Below are 17186 nucleotides of genomic sequence, written 5' to 3' on the forward strand. Positions count from 1 at the left end.
CATTACACAGAAAAATAATTATAAAATGTTTTCATTTGCTTCCCCTTCTCAGGGAAGAGAAAAAGTATGAGTTCTCACCGTGTGGCTTTGCACACAGTTTTCTTTCTTCAGGGCAGGGCCATGCTATGAGCATTTTCTGTTTTTCTTCCTTTTTGGAGGGGGAAACATTTCTGACACACAAATAAGCCATCATTCATTTTAACCCAATTACTTTAGATAAGTTTGTTTCCACAATTTTGCCACAGTGAACACTGTAATAAATGCCTTTGCCTGGAATCCTTTGTCTGTATCATTAATCATTTCATTAGGAGAGATATTTCAACGGAGAGGGAGGCTGGGTATAGTGAGGACAATTGAGGCCACATTTGTCTGACGGTCTCAGAGGCTAGCACAGTGCTCTGCGGAAAAGTTCTATGAATTCAACTGCTCTCTAGCAGTGCTTGAGTATGCCCACCGCACTGTTCATGCTGACAGAACCTCATTAATTACATCTTCTGTAAACTCAGACTAGTTTACCATCCCATCATTAATTATCTGTGATTCATCACAAATAAAACCTGTTTTATAACTTCGTGTATATTTACAAAAGAGAAGGGACAATCGTCTGCTCCATTGTGATTTTGAATTTCAAGGACCAAATAAAATGTTTCCGATTAATTTCCATGCGAATGAAAGCTATCTCTGTCCTGTGGTGTCCATTTTCAAGGCTGAAAGGAAGAAAGGGGGCATTTTTGGATATGAGCTTCGTATTCCTCATTGTTGGAGGGTTTTGTTGTTTTATTGACAAGGGAATGGATTTCAGAAACTTTAAGGATCTCATGACCATTGGCAGCAGTGCGATTTAACTTTAACTCGCCTGTAAATTCTTACTACATAATAATAAATAAATAATTATATTCTTATTTTAGTGGTAAGAGATGGGATTTCTAGGCCACATTGTCTTCTCAAAGAGTCACCTTCTTGGAAATACTACATTGAAACGAGAAAGAAGCAGTTAATTCATTTCCTGAGCCTTTCCCCAAGTAGTTGAGAATTTCATATATGAGGAGTGTATTTAAATCACATCCACACCTCCCTCTCCTTTTCCAACCCCCCCGTGCTCTCCACAACTCTCAGTGAACTTTATAAAGAGTGACAGAGATATTTGCCAGATATTTAAAATATTATTACAAAGAAACAGGAGGAAGATGTTTGCAGTTTAGTGCACTGTAGACTGAAAATGATTTGAACGTGGAGGTGGGCAGTGGAGGCTCTGGAGCCTTGTTTCCGTCTCCGTGCAAAAGACTTTGCTTTTAGTTTGACTTCTTCACAAAATGTGAGGTGATACAGCCCAGCATCACACGCTGCTCATGCCGCTCTTGATCATTAACGTCTGCAAGTCCCAGTAAAATCTGATATTACTGGATCCAAGCAGATCGAGTTCTTTGTTAGGCTTCATTCTAAAGTTTCAGGTGAAATCAAAGAAGAGAAGGAGCTTTTGCTTCAAACACTACTAAAACTATTTATGATTATATATTGTATTTTATATAATTACATATTATATAATACATGAACATATACACACACGTAGGATGTATGAGACTAAGTTTCACTCTACAACCCAGGCTAGCATCAAACTTACATCAATTTCCTTGTCTTGACCTACTTTTCTTTTAGAATAATAGAAATTTTATCTTTTTTAATATGTGAAGTTGTATTTTTAGTATCTGAATGCTGTGTGTGTGTGTGTGTGTGTGTGTGTGTGTGTGGTGTGTGCTCTCACACTTGTGTGCTTGTGTGTGTGTAGGTTTATGTTCTAATATATAATTTTTTACGCCCTGCCCCCACCCCCCACCCCCTGCCCTGCTCTAATATATTTTTATGCATTCAATTCTAGTTTCATACATTAAAATGGAATACACTCACACATACATTCAAATACATAGAAATATATCACTCTCTTTGAATTTAATCACAGAATCCAGTACTGGGCAAGCTGTAAACATGCCATACACAAATACATATTTTTTTTTATGTGATGGATCTAAATGTTGTGTTTTCAATTAAAAGAAGTCATACATTTTACTGGAACACCAGCACTGGGGTTTCTTTTAAAATTAACATGAATTAAAGATGAAATGGATAAAACATAGTCTGTAATCATAAAATATAAACCCTACAAAGCAAGCCGTGCAAAGAATAAAATCGAAACACTCATAAGTTACGCAGAGGCCAGTGTGCTTCAGAAAGGCTCTGAGGCTTTGGTGCCTGAGTTCCTATCATTGGCTTTTCCAATAAGAAAAGCTAACAGCGGAAGTCTTAGCAGAAGTGGACTCTTGCAAGTTGCTTCCACTCTTCCAGTAACTTGGAATATCAATAGGAAGCAGGAAGGGGTAGGTGGTTGGGAAGAGAGACACCCTCATAGAAGAAGGGGGAGGGGGATGTGAAAGGGGAGTTGTGGAGGGAAACTGGGAAAGGGAATAACATTTAAATGTAACTAAAAAAGGTCCAATTAAAAAAAAGAAAAGAAAAAAATGAAAGGATTGAAGGAGCTGAAGGGGTTTGCAACCCCATAAGAACAACAATACCAGCCAACCAGAACTCTCAAGGACTAAACCACTACCCAAAGAGTACACATGGACAGACCCATGGCTCCAGCTGCATATGTAGCAGAGAATGGACTTGTTGGGCACCAATGGGAGGAGAAGCCCTTGGTCTTGCCAAGGCTGGACCCCCAAGTGTAGGGGAATGTTAGGGCAGGGAGGTAGGAAGGACTGGGTGGTTGGGTGGGGGAACACCCTCATAGAAGCAGTGGGGGGAGGGGATCGAGAGTTTATGGATGGGAAACCGGGAAATGGGCTAATATTTAAAATGTAAATTAAAAAATATGCAATGAAAAAGGGAAATAAAAAAGGAAACATTGAAAGGAAAGCACCATTTCCCTTTCATCTCTTCAAATGACGATAAAGGGTCACTAAAAGAAATGGGCCAGATTCGAAACCATTTGCACAATCTCTCAGTCAAGTCAACCAGAACATTATGGGAATCCAGAACATAACAAAGTCAGGGTCCTTCTCTTGGGTGGTTTGGAACACCAGGGTGACTCATCCACACTGGGGTTAGGCTTGTGATAGAAAGTTGTTCCTACTGTTGCTGATTTTAACCAGCCAAGTTCCACACTGCCGTTATTAGAGAAAGCCTTTTGTTCAGAGTGTGCTAAGTCAGTATTACAAAATGTGTCTCCTAACACTCAGAGGCCCCACGTCAGTCTATGTGCGAAGCTAAGAACTCAGGATAGAAGGGAGAAAAAAAGGACGTCTTCTTTTTCGTCAGTCAAACTGTTTCCAGTAAAACAGCTCCAAAAATTATTATTTACCAGGTTTCGTGAAGGTCTTTGGCCTGCAGCTACCAAATGTATTAAAACACAGACTGAAAAACCCCCCAAAGAAGTGATAAATTCACAGTCCTGTGCCTGAAGAGAAGTGCTGTCTGCTTAATTAACATGTCAGTGCCTGGACCGCCAGGTGTCCCTTAGAAGTCACCTGTATGAGTATTGATCCTTCTAAGCTGCATGCGGCCTGACAAGATAATGGAGATACCAGCTCTGGGCAAAAAAAGTGTCCGAAGACTTGTTTATTTAAAGACAGGAGGGTGTGGGGTACAAGTTGGTACTTGTGGAACATTTCTAGTGTGGTCATTTGTTTTTAATTATTTAGATAAATGGATGAGAAGCTACCAGAGATTTTCACGCTCTCTTTACCCCCTTAGTATAGGGAAAAATATTTAGATACAATAGGATTGACTTCGGAACAAGAGAGCTGTGTGAAGCTGTCTCTTTGTGATAGCTTCTTTAATCATAAAGACATAAATACACAAGCATATCTAAACTGGAGATCAGTGTATAGTCACACACACACACACACACACACACACATACACACACACACACACTCACATGTGTGCATTTAAATAGCTTTCCACTGGGACCTATAAATGCAGTAGTCTGGTTGCTGAATTAGAATGGCCGTTTCCTTCCTGTTGGGTAGCTTCTAGAGAGAAACACAGAACATACTATAACTTACCCACAATTCTCCCGTCTTAAAGATGCATAAGGGTGAAAATGATTTCATAACTGAGACTAAAGTGAGAGTCGGGTATGAACATTGGCAGCCAGCAAGATCTGTTTCTCAAGAGAAGCCTAACAAGGAGGCCTCAGTGCCCTGGGTAGACCACTCTTGGCCCACACCACACAGGACCGACTTCTGGGATTGTTATTTTATGCCTAAACCAGAAAAGAATACTTGCTTTCAAGAGCCTGGCAGAAATTCTTCAAACAAAAATAAAAGTAGAGTAATTTCCCATTTCTCAGGAAGAGGTAGGTGAAAGCACGCTGACAGGATCTGTCAGGAGCCACTGGATTGACTAGTAACCAAAGCCAAGGAGAAATCTGAACATCTGATGGACCAGGTGTAAGAAAAATGTTGGAACGGGCACACATTTTGGATTCTGTCCTATTATGAAAAGAAGGTTTCCCTTTATTAATCTTTTAAAGTTTCCTGATATCTTAGGTTGAAGTCTTTTTCAGTTCTCTACCACTATGTAACAATTTTTATTAAACTCAAGGACTTAAAACTATTATGATTTTAGGTTCTTGTATGATTCTCTGTGTTTTCATCATTTAGCCTGGGGGATTTGTTTTCATGAGGTAACCTGACTTGATTCAAATACAAGATGGCTCTTGAGACTGATGGGCACCCAAACTTGAAGGTTTTAACAAGGGGATCCTCACACTGGTCTCTGATCCAGTCATTTGGCTGTTCAAAGGCAGTCACCAGTTTCCTATAAGGGATGTTAATTAATAGACTAAGAAAAAGCATTGATTCTCTGGGAAGTTAAAATGGTATTTTATCTGAGATTTCTCTTTATGCTCATCTCAGAAACAGGACGGGGCGGCAAAGGACAGAAGGCTAGAAAAAATATAGCCTTTGGCTATATGTAGATTTCTAAGGGTCCCATGTGGCCTCTGAAGCTAAAGCTCTTAGAGATTTAGTCCAACCACAAGGAACGCTGAGCATGAGTCTGTTGTCCCTAGCCAGTCAGTTCTCAGCTGAGCCTGTTGTAGGCAAGACAGCATGTGGGTACATGGGCCTTCTGGTGAGATAAGTCAGTGCTATTCTTCAGAGAATGAGATCACTTTGAATTACTAACAGGTCGCCCTCACTGATGAGCCTAAGAAAGAGAATTTCCAGGGAAAAGACTTGGAGAGAGGGAGGGCTAAGGAGGCTTCCTGCAGAATGGAAATGAAGAGATTGTAATCTCAGTGATAACCCATGTCAGGTCAGGTTCAAACTGTACCAAGTAAGGAAAATTTTCTAAACTCAAGCTCTAATAATAAGATTCAGTATTCTAATTAATGTATAGGTATACATTATAACTGATGTGCAATTCCTAATTTCTGCTATCCACCTTTACTTCTGAAATACAATGCAAGATAGCCAAGAGCCTTATTAATCATATCCACTGTGGCAATGATTTCTTTCCGGTTTCTCTCAAAGATCAAGGAGCAACGCGACCTTCAGCGAAAAGTTCGACACACCCTCAGATATTCCATTCCTTTGATAGGAATAGTCTTCAAAGCCTACAAAATTTTATGCTTTTATTTGCAAATCAAATCTTTCGTGCTTCATTGAAGTCTATGATACCTGACCAGTGATCTCAGTCACTAAAATGTCATCATTCACAGTATGTGAGCCGGCATATTGAATAGAACAAACTCTAATGCCTTCCAACAATTGTGACTGAATTTAATACACTGATTTACTTGGGTAAATTTACAAACATACAGGCAAATTTGTTTTGATAATTGTATTTTGACATGATTAAGCACTGAAAGTATTTTAGTTTTTTTCTTTTTTCTCATCTCTGAATTAAATTCTTACCATGTCCAGGCTCAGTGGGTCTCAGCAACCATTTTTGACTAGAATATCATTAGCTAGAGATGTCATTTCTTCTAGAGAATACCACCAAGTGACTACTATTTTAGATAAGTATATTGGTAACTATTTTGCTCACTAAGGGAATTCGCCATCACCCAATTTCAGTTTTCATGTAGACACTTGGCTATCAGATCTAAGGTAGGAAGGATATAAAGTAAAGTGAGAAATGACCTGATCACCTGATCAGGTAGATTATTTGAGAACATATTATTGGGAACTCAGTATTCCTTATCAATAATCTATCTATCTATCTATCTATCTATCTATCTATCTATCTATCTATATCTATTTAATAATCTTCAAACATTTAAAATGTTTTAAGTCAAGACATCTGCTGTGAAATCAAAATTAAAAAGTAAATCTTCAGCTAACAGCGGTTTCATCAACAGTGTGGTGTCAATATTTCTAGAGTGAATTTTGCTGAACTCTAGCTCTCCGAGAAGCTGATTAAAGTTTCCCCTGTCACTCCAGGTGCGGGGGTGTGGGACAAGGCATGTAATGACAAGTAGATGGAGTCTCTGATGCCAATAACCTGTCAGAGTGCACGGAGCAATACACAGTCTCACAAGGAAACGCTTGTGGAGGGAACTGAGATCTGAAACGCACAGAGATTGCCACGCACAGTTCCTCAGAACCAGCTTCTTTCTCAGAGCTAGCATGAGAACAAAAGGGATGGTGATGAAGACATTGATTCAACACCGAGAGCATCAATTCGACGATCTCTGTGCTTCTCTGGCTTTGTCAGAGAAGGAGATGGGGCTAAAACATACAGACACTCTGCTAGTGTCTTGTGGTCTCATTTCTTTCTGCTGCTTCTGATCAAGTGACACAGCAACTGTCCTCCTCTCCTATTGTTCTTAGGAACAATATTTCTTCTTGGACATTTTTCTTTAAATTTTAACTCTGTACACACACACACACACACACACACACACACACACACACATTCATGTGGCAAGGAAGGTGTTTAAAGGTGAGAGGACAATTTCATGTTGATTTCAGAAATCAACCTCAGGTCATTGGGCTCGGCAACAGGTGTGATTACCTACAGTGCCATCTCCCTGGCCCAGAACTGATGGTTTTAAAATTAAAACATCAGTACACTCCAAAAAATACTGAAGATGACCTACATCCCGCAGTATCCCACATTCAGCCAAGATTCCCTTCTTTGGGAAAAGATGAGTAAGCCCATCCATGTTGTTAACACGCCTATGTTTGTCTTACATAAAAATGGTAAAAATACACAAGTACCAAAGGATTATTTTAAAGCAAATTTCCTCATAATTTAATGTCAGCAAATGTTTAATTGTGTCCATTTTTTTATGTACCATATGTCTCAGCTCATATTAAAATGTTTTGGATGAAAGGGGCTAAACGAAAAGAGTTTAATTATGCTCCCTCTAGATGAAGCACTGGGTCATCATGGTCATTCAGGGAGAGGCCAGAAGGAAAAGGCCTCACCCACTGCTTGGCAGAACATGTTCTCCTCTGACTGCAGACTTTCATGTGTTTTCACTGTCTTCCTGTGGAAACTCATGAACTAAGTCTTCTTTGTTTCCACATCTCTCTGGGAATGTCTGCATCTTCCAACTATGTAAGTCAAATTGAAATTACTCTGGCTCCTGTGATAGAGTTTTTCTTTGGTTGTTATCAATAAGTAGAATACAAAGACAGCTAATTGCCCCTTAGTACTTACAAACTGCCCCCCCGAGATAAAAACAAAACAAAAAACATTTATGGTATAGCTTAACTCTCTATGTGGTCTATGTGTTTTGTGACTTCTGGCCCCTCCTCCTCCTCCTCCTCCCCCTCCTCCTCTTCCTCCTCCTCTTTCTCCTCCTCTTTCTCCTCCTCCTCCTCTTCTTCCTCCTCCTCCTCCTCCTCTTCTTCTTCTTCTTTAGTGAGAGCTTTATTGAAACATAACTCATACTCTATAAAAATCTATACACTTGGAGCATATTGTATGCAGATTATCAGAACTATACCTCTGTATATTCATCATATCTTAACATAGTCACATATATGAAAGTCACTACAGATAATTATAGAGCTTTTCATCATGTCAAGAAGAAACTCTGTTCTGACTCTCACCTGTCAATCCATTTTTCCTAAGCCATGAAGATTACAGATTTTACTGGTTTGGACATTTCATGTGGCCATATAATATTGGACTTTTCGTGAATGTCTTGCTTTGTTCAGTATGATGTCTTCAAAGGTGATCTGCCGTGTTATGTGTTGATTCTGTGTTCCCTGAGTTGAGTGAGTAATATCTCATTGTATGGATATACAGCATTTTGTTTATCCTCTTACCTGCCGGTGGACATTTGAATTTGTTGAACATTTTAACTACTGTAATGCTAGAAAGGCTCTTGTATTTCTTTTTGTGCATTGCCTTGGACTGCCATGCCTCTTGACTGTATACCTGGGGGTGAAGTTTCTAGGTAACTATCTGAAGCTACTTGTCTTCTAAAGCAACTGCTCTGGCAAGTTCACCCTTGCCAATCCTTCCCGGTGCCATTACCTCTTTTCATGCTGATGGAGAGCCTGGGAGACAGGTATGATAGAGGGGGAGCCAAGGCTTTGAGCTTTCCGATGAGCATGAAATGTTTGTGGGATTTATATAGGGAGACTGTCCCAATGCAGATACAACAGTGGGTCTGATTTAATGGGTAAATTCACACAGGAACCTACTGAGTACACATTTATGGCCAGCTCTCTGCTCCCATCGGCAGGTAAAGTAAAAGAAGACTCTAGAATAGACAACCTAAATGAAAAGGTGGAAGTAGACTCAGTCAGTGGAGACAATACCTCATATTTTCATAGACTTTATAAAGGCCAGAGTAGGATGAGAGAGAGAGAGAGAGAGAGAGAGAGAGAGAGAGAGAGAGAGAGAGAGAGAGGGGAACAAAAGCACTTCTTCTAGACCCAGCATACTATGGAACCATTTTAACTCTTGAACATAACTAAATTATTTTCCAATTGTGTTTCTGTATGTGAGGGAAGGGAAGGTTGCCATGGTTGAATCCTATCTCAATTGCCATGTGCTTATGGACTTCACTTAAATAAATATACATTTTCTTTAGAACAAAGACTGCCAAGTGAGCCATGGACTTCTTTCTCTTGGATGCCACTCACAGGCAGAGACTTTCAAATATAGGAGATATTTTCTCCGTAAAAGCAAGAAGAAGGAGGATGGGGAGAGAGAAGAGGAGGAAGGGGAACAAACACTGATGATGTATCCCTTGTAGGAATTCTCAACCCATCTGTGAAGACAACAAAAATGGTGAAAGTTAATCTTAAGAGATTACAACTTAAAGTGGAATTCCCTCCCATAGTTGGATGCTCCTTTTATAATTGACTTTGAAAATTTAATCCACTCCAACCATTTTTTGCTAAAATGAGAGGCAACATAAATAAAGGGATCAATAGTGGCCCACTCAGTTGACAGATATCATAGTCCTTAGAAGTCAAATCTCTATCCCCACTCCTTACCCCCATATATTTATTTTATGCTCCAGAATTCAGAAGCACAGATTTGGAATGCCATCACACAGGCATTGGGAGCTTTCAAAAGTCATGAGGATTCTAGGATTCATATTGGAACCAGTGTGGTGATTTGAATATGCTTGGTCCATGGGAAGTGGAACTATTAGGATGGGTGGCCTTGTTGGAGTAGGCGTGACCTTGTTGGAGTGGGTGTGACCTTGTTGGAGTAGGCGTGACTTTGTTGGAGGCTGTTCTTCACTGTGGGGGTGGGCTTTCAGATCCTACGCTCAAGATCAACCCAATGTAGAAGAGAGACCCTCCTCCTGGCTGCCTACAGAAGATAGTCCTCTCAAGATGTAGAACTTTCAGCTCCTCTAGCACCATGTCTGCTTGCATGCTGCCATGCCTCCTGCCATGATGATAATAAACTGTTATCCAGCACAAAATAAATGCCCTTTATATGAGTTCATGGTGTCTCTTTACAGCAATGAAACCCAATGAAACTAAAACACTTGACTCTGACAAAGAATTCCTCAAAGACAGTTGAGGGTGTGGCTAATTGAATGGGGATGTGCTCCAAGTCAGTCCTCAGAGCAACATCACCATATAGCTTCCTCTTGTCTTCCCAGGACAGAAATCCCAAGATTAATTTACATAAAATACTGGTCCCATCCAGCAAATAAAAGGTGCAGAGTTAGCTGAGAGTAGATGTCCCTGTTTATGAAGACTACTGTCATGATAACAAGTGTCTTACTAGGCACTGTGAATTTTGATTTCAGATTTCTATCCTACACAATAAAGGAAACAAACCATCTTTTAGTATGAAGCAATTTGAGACTTTATTTATTGTTATGCAACAGATCTTCATTATCAGCTCTTGTTTTTGTTTTTGCTTTTTCTCTCTACACATCTGTTTCCTTTTAAAAGGAATTCTTTCCGGTGCCTGTTCATAGATAGTGGTTGGCTGGTTTGACATCAGAAACCAAAGTCCTAAGATAACTCTAGCATTCCCTCTGACATTTCAGCTAAGCATGGGAAGTATTTTGTCTACTTTCCCACTGATTTCCTTAACGAAAACTCAAAAGCAGAAATCACTCCTTTCAGTCAATCCACTGAATGGGACGTTTGAAAATTAAGGAAGGAATTTTGCACACTTCCCCACGTCTCTGTGGACGTGAACAACAGAATGCGAATTCTTTCCCATTAGATTACTAGTTTTACAATAGAAGTCATGTTTGGCTCTTGTGTGTGTCAAAATGCCTTTCTGTATAAAGCCTTTCGGTTTTTTTCTGTGAGCCTCCCTGGGGCCATCTTCCCCAGTCAGTCAGCTAGCCTGCTCTTCCCTAATTCATCTGCTTTCTATATTCTTTCCTGAGGTTTCTCTGTCAGTTAGAAAAAAAATGCTGGTTTATGTTGTGCGCTATTGACAAACCTGTTTATGTGAGCGGCTGAACTGAAATGAGAAACTTTGGTGAAAACCCTGAATGTGAGCTTCGTTTTGTTTTGCTTGTTAGGGTTTTGTTATTTAAAAGCACATGGAATGAAGTTGTACGATCAAAAGAGGGGAAATCAATCCTTGATTTGGCTTATGGACTTTCTAAAAATGTTTTTGAAGAATAGTAATTAATTTTTCCAAGTTTTCGATATTTTATGGTGATTATATTTTATATGAAAAATAAAACAACTGATTTATAATTTCCAATAAAATGTACTCTTAAAATACTTCATCATTTGTTCATCTCTGTGCCATATCCATTGTTTTTCTTCTGAAATCACCTCCTTCAGATGTGCACAGCACATCTGGGCTTGTGTGCACAGCAAGATGGGCAGTTTAGGTGCCTTTTTAGAAAACGCTGCATCTTTAACTGTTTCAAGCCTTTGAAGTCGCTTCCCAAGGTCCTCTCCTAGTGTAAAAATCTGGCTTCCCGGTTAGCAGCCACCTGCACAGAGGGGATCTAATCCATTAGGGTTCCCAGCTCTAAGAAGGTGCCAAGGCGCCTGGGGCGACCATGAGTTTAACTCCTGGCACCTGCTGGGGGATGGATCTGGGCTCCTTGTTACAAGACATAAACACAGGCGCCTTTCATCTGACCTAGCTATGGAAACTAGGGCGGAGTGGGGGCGTGGAGGGATTCCTTTTCTAATTACTTTATGGGTCACTTCTCAGAGACTTAGGTCAATGTCTGACACTCCTAACCCCTCAGAGAAATGTCTGCAAGAGAGAGTATCTCAGACTACCACGAATCTGCTGGCCTTTCCCCTTCTGCAGATGTGCATCTATGGATCTTGGATTTGTGACCCTACAATTCTGGTCCTGTTCAGCACTGTTGTCAAGAAGAGGGAAACCTGGGATGCTCCTCTTGAAGGTTGGCCCCTCCTCAGTGTCTCTTGGGTTGTTAGGGGTGTTCCTTACTTTTGAACATTTAAGGCAAGTCCCAAGTGCTGTGTTCCAACTGACCCTACCTTTTTTATTTAACCTCTCGGAATTTTAGCCACACTGAAAAGTTGGCCTATATCTTTAAGAAGCAAGATACCAAGGGCATGGGAGCTGCTGCCTTTAAGCTGCTGGCACAGTTTCAGGAGGGTGGAGGGAGGCAGGAGATGTGAGGATTTGGTGAGATCAACTTCCACATCAGCTCTGGACAGAGACTCCAGACTTCGGTCATCCTTGCTCATATTAAGAATAATCTTACTCCTGTGAGGTGGATTTCTCTTTCCTTGTTTCACCCCAGAAGCAGTCGTCAACAGATCTGGCAACACAAACAGCAGCACACCTGTTGTTTTCAATTAAAAAGCTCAAACTTTCTTTCTTTCTTTTTTTTTTTTTAAATACAGGGTTTAGTTCCTTAAGAAAAAATACATAAAAGAAAGCAAGACAAAAACAGGCAAGCTCAATGCAAATCTACTGATTTTGATATTTTATTTTTTAATGTATTGTCATTTTTCTAATGAGATATAAATGTATTTCAAAATGAGATCATAAGTAGATGCTATATTAAAATTACATTTTACTTAGTTCTAGGTATGGACTCCAGCATGCTTAAATGACATGCCTATTACATACATGCTTGTCCAATACTGTTCTGGACAATTTAACATGTGCTTTCCTCCAAGAGAAAGTATGTTGTCCCTATGCCATGTTCTGATTTGAATCAGAAATAAGGAAGCGTAGTGCTGACAATAATTCTGCCATTTTTTTGTTCTCTTTCTAAAATGTATACTTACTTCACTCTTTCCATATATTGTTTTTAGGTCAGAGATAGGAAAACATTCTTTGAAATGCAATATCAGTGAGATTGATTAAGAATGGCAAAATACTCAGAATTAAAATCAATGTCTCCTTCCAATAGCAAAATGGTGTCAGAGGTTTTCAGAATCTGACAGATCACCTGCCAAAGGCGACAGAATTGGTCCACGCCTTCTGTTTCCTATGAGAAATGCAGACTTTGAGGGCAATATTTTATTTGCTAGATGAATTAGGTTTTCGAGTAAAGTTGATCAAGTTAATATCAAAATTCTTAAAGCTGAAAATATTTATTTCAATAAAGAAGTGGAAATTTCAGAAACTAAAGACCTGTTTTTAAAGTCTGAAATTCTTTGCAAAGCTATATGCACCCTGAGTGCAGATGAACCCTGGATCCTGCTGAATGGTAAAGATCAAAGCGACATCTTATGACCCCCTTGATGACCAAAATTTGATTAATGAAACACAATTTGTTTTGACATTATTGAGAACGAATATTCAGTCTATTTCAAGATCCATACCCCCTTTCTCTAATCTTTTAAGTTACGGTGTATCCATTGTATGAAATAATGTTTCACTAAAACATTTATACATGTATATGATGTACTTTGATTATATTCGGTTGCCATCCTCTCTTTGTCCCCTCCTCCCCCTCCTCCCGGTCTCCTTCTTCCTAAACAGTTCTCTCAAGGCCCAAATTTCTAAAAGGAATATTACCGTCTCTTTACCTGGTTCCTTCTTGGGTGTTATAAGAATGCAGTTATGTGTATGTGAACCATTTAGGGAGATGCAATGGTCCATGAACAGCCCTCTGGGTGCTGATATCTGTTCTAGTAAGCCCTGCTGATTCCATTCTCTTTTCTTCTACGGTTCATCCCAGGATGGTACATTCATGAGTCTTCTCTGCCCAATCTCAGGCATGCCCAGATGCCTGGGCATCTTATAACTCATCTTGCCTATTTTGTGACCAATTTTTTTTCTACCTCTCTGTTTTTCACTCAGAGTAACCTTAGGTCTCACCTGCTTCTTTGAGTGAGGGTCTTTGGGGGAGTGTGGGAGATTGATATCCCAGGGTAAATAAAGGACTGAGCAAAGAATAGGTTATATATTAAAATTATATTTAACTTAGATCAAATATGAACTCTAGCATGCTTAAATGACATGCCTGTTATATAGATGTTCATCCTATACTATTCTGGACAGTTTAGCATGTACTTTCCTCCACGAGAAGGTATGTTGTCTCCTATGCCATGTTCTGATCCAATCAGAACTAGTATTTATATTTCCATCACTCCACACATCTCTTCTTGTTTCTCCTTAGTTTAGATGAAGTTCTAGCTCAATTTTAAATGCTTAGTTTCATTATGGTTCCTGACCTTCACTTCTCCTTTTCACACCCCTCTCTGGATTTTTCTTCAGGCTAAGCCATTTTCCCTTTCACATGTGGAAGCTATTTCATACCATTACCCCTCTAACAACAGCTAAAATTAATGCTGGACACAGGGGTCATTAAGCCTTGTGCTTAGAGAAAGGTGACTCAGCAGGAGTAGTAACATTTTCTTTTTTCTCTTTTAAGAACTTCAGCCTTGGGGCTGGGCTTGTAGCTCATGATAGACCATTGACATAACCTGTGCGGCCTTGTATTTTAAAGACAGGCTTTCATTAGAATAGGCTTCCCTAGAACATACTATACAGCCAAAGATGACCTAGAGCTTCAGATCCTCCTGCTTGCTTTTCCTCGATGGAGATGCCTTCCTCAGTGGATCTCTTCCTAATGCTGCCGCCCTTTTAATACAAATTCCCCATATTGTGCGCTCACTACCACCATTGCCATAAAATTATTTTATTGCTACTTCATAACAGTAGTAAAACTACTGTTATGAATTGTAATGTAAATATCTGATACACAGGAGAGCTGATATGCGATCCTCCAAAGGGGTCATGACCCACAGTTGGGAAGCACTGTCTTAAGTGCCTGAATTACAAGGATGTACAACCGCGCGTAGCTTTATGAAATTCTGGGACTACAATATAGGGCTTCCTTGCGTTCTAGGTAAGCATTCATCCAACTGAGCTGCAACCCAAGACTGACTTCTAAAAAGTCAAACATGTCATGAAAAACTATTACCTGTGGGTTTTGAGTTCAAACTTGAGTGTTAGTACATTATTTTAAGGATATCTGGTCTTCCGCTAAATCGACCTAGCTGATAGTTCAATGAATGGAGAAATGTGAAAAATAGAAACATTCCTAAGTACAGGGGGAAGATTGTCATGAGGCAACCAAAAGATTTGAAGTTAGCTTGAGTCAATGTTACCAGAAACCTTTAAAATGAGAAAGACAGTAGGCTGGAAAGAGGTATATTCCTTCCTCTAAAATGAACCCCTTCCTTCTCCAAGATGAGGACTGAGAGGCAGGTTAAAAAGTCACATTTCTATATTTCCAAACGCAGTCTGTGATAGTTAGGCTTAGGATCACATTGTAGATATTTAAGAGTATCCATACTGCAAGACCATGTGCTATAAACAAATGATCATTAGCATTTAGAATTGGACCTGGAGAGGACTGAGTTACCTGTGGGGAGGGACAATCTCAACGAGGAAACTGGAGCAGAGCTGTGGCTGATGACGTCATGACAAGTAAGGTGATTGAAGACAGGAAACTGTATTATCCAAAGATCAAGACCCAGTGGGAAGTAGATCCCACCCACGCTGGGCCACATTCTTGTGGGTTATGCCACATCTCCAACATCGGAACTCAACAGCTCCCGGATGTTTCTTCAAAGATTTTTAATGGAAGACCCAAACAAGACAGGGAAGTCCTGTGCTTTGGGCTGTGGTGCTGGCATTGGAAGGCTCATCAAGCACCTGCTTCTGCTGCTCTTCAGGGTGGTGAACATGGTGGACATGACAGAGGACTTTCTGGCCTAGACCAAGACCTATCTGGGGGAAGAGGGTAAGAAGGTGAGGAACTACTTTTGCAGTGAGCTGCAGGACTTTAGTCCCGAGCCTAACTCCTATGACATGATCTAGATGATAGGCCACCTCATGGATCAGCACCTGGCTGAGTTTCTCTGCCATGAAAGCAGGGTCTGCACCCCAATGGCAACATTGCCATTAAAGACAATATGGCCCAGAAGGGTGTGATCTTGGACGATCTGGGCAGCAGTGACCTGGATGTGATCCTCTGGATCATCTCAAGGGCGGAGCTTGGCCTCCTGGCTGAGAACTCCAGGAGAACCTGCCAGATGAGATCTACCATGTCCACAGCTTCACCCTGAGATGAGGTCAGTGGTAGATCTGGGAGCCCCAGTAGCTGGCAGGCAACTCCCCACAAGGCAAACGGGAAGCTGAGTTGCTGCCCCCAGAACTAGCTGCCTAAGGGGAGAGAAAGACTCTTCATTTGGTTGTCAAGGACCTGAAGTGTTTGGACGGCTGTTCACCAGGGCAGCCAGGCAAGCCACACATGGTATTGGAATGGTCAAAGTCCCAAATCCTCTTTGGTGATAGGCCACAGCAGTCTGCAGCAAGGGGAAGTTTGCTCACCTCTTCGCTCTTGGGCATTCCTTCTTGACTGATAAATGCAGTTAATAAAGGAGTGAATCCTGTTCTCAAAAAAAAAAAAAAAAGAATTTAGAATTGACGCCTACTAGATACATCTTTGAGTTACAATCTTCCATGCATACTCTTTTCTATACCTTCTTCACTGTCTTTTAGAAAGAAATAAAGCTAGGTGCTCACTGGGACCATGTTCCAAAGTATGTTTTATTTATGACAGAACTGGCATTTTTCTATGTCAATGAATGTTCAGTTGTATAACTATTTGTAATACATCTTTTGGCAGGATGGGTTGTAATTTGGCATGAGTTCCCAGGAGACTGCCCACTGTCCCTAAATACTTGTAACCCGGTGGATGAGTTTTTGACATGCAGCAGTATCCACCCACAGGTATAATAAGCACAATGAGAAACACGTAAGTCAGAGACAGATTTACATAAACACAGCCCACAAATGCGAGATCATGGAAACAGGACCAGAACAAACTAAGCCATGGACGGTACTGAGGAAGATGGTTATCTTTGGGGTTGAAAGTATGGACACTCTTTCAATTTGTGGCTTTTCTTACCTGTGTGGAGTATTACTTCAAAACCTCGTGTTGCCATGTGGTAGCACGGGTTTGGCTCAATTATCTTGTAAATACATATTTAAAAGCACTTAGTTGGGAAATCCCATTGCTTTGTGCTTTACGTTTTATGAATATAGTGAAAGTATGACTAGGAACAGCTAGAGAGCAGACAGCTATGTAACGAAGTATCTCTTACATCATATTTGTGCAGAGACACACCAAGATGCGGTGGAGGGCATTAAAGTAATAGGATGGTCTTCCGATGAAAGCTTATGACTCCACAGAGAAGATACTTTAACTTCGGCTGTACACTGCGCATCTGATACTTCTGACATGTGCCCTAAAAGAATCTCTGGAA

The 17186-nt window shown here is 40.4% G+C and overlaps 1 pseudogene; it reads left to right on the plus strand.

Annotated features, from left to right (window-relative positions):
- Nucleotides 1–15335: 15335 nt before the first annotated feature.
- On the plus strand, nucleotides 15336–15988 carry LOC116884015 (annotated as a pseudogene).
- Nucleotides 15989–17186: the final 1198 nt, after the last annotated feature.

The sequence above is a fragment of the Rattus rattus genome, chromosome 14 (genome assembly GCF_011064425.1).
Source record: "Rattus rattus isolate New Zealand chromosome 14, Rrattus_CSIRO_v1, whole genome shotgun sequence".
Classification (NCBI taxonomy): Eukaryota; Metazoa; Chordata; class Mammalia; order Rodentia; family Muridae; genus Rattus; species Rattus rattus.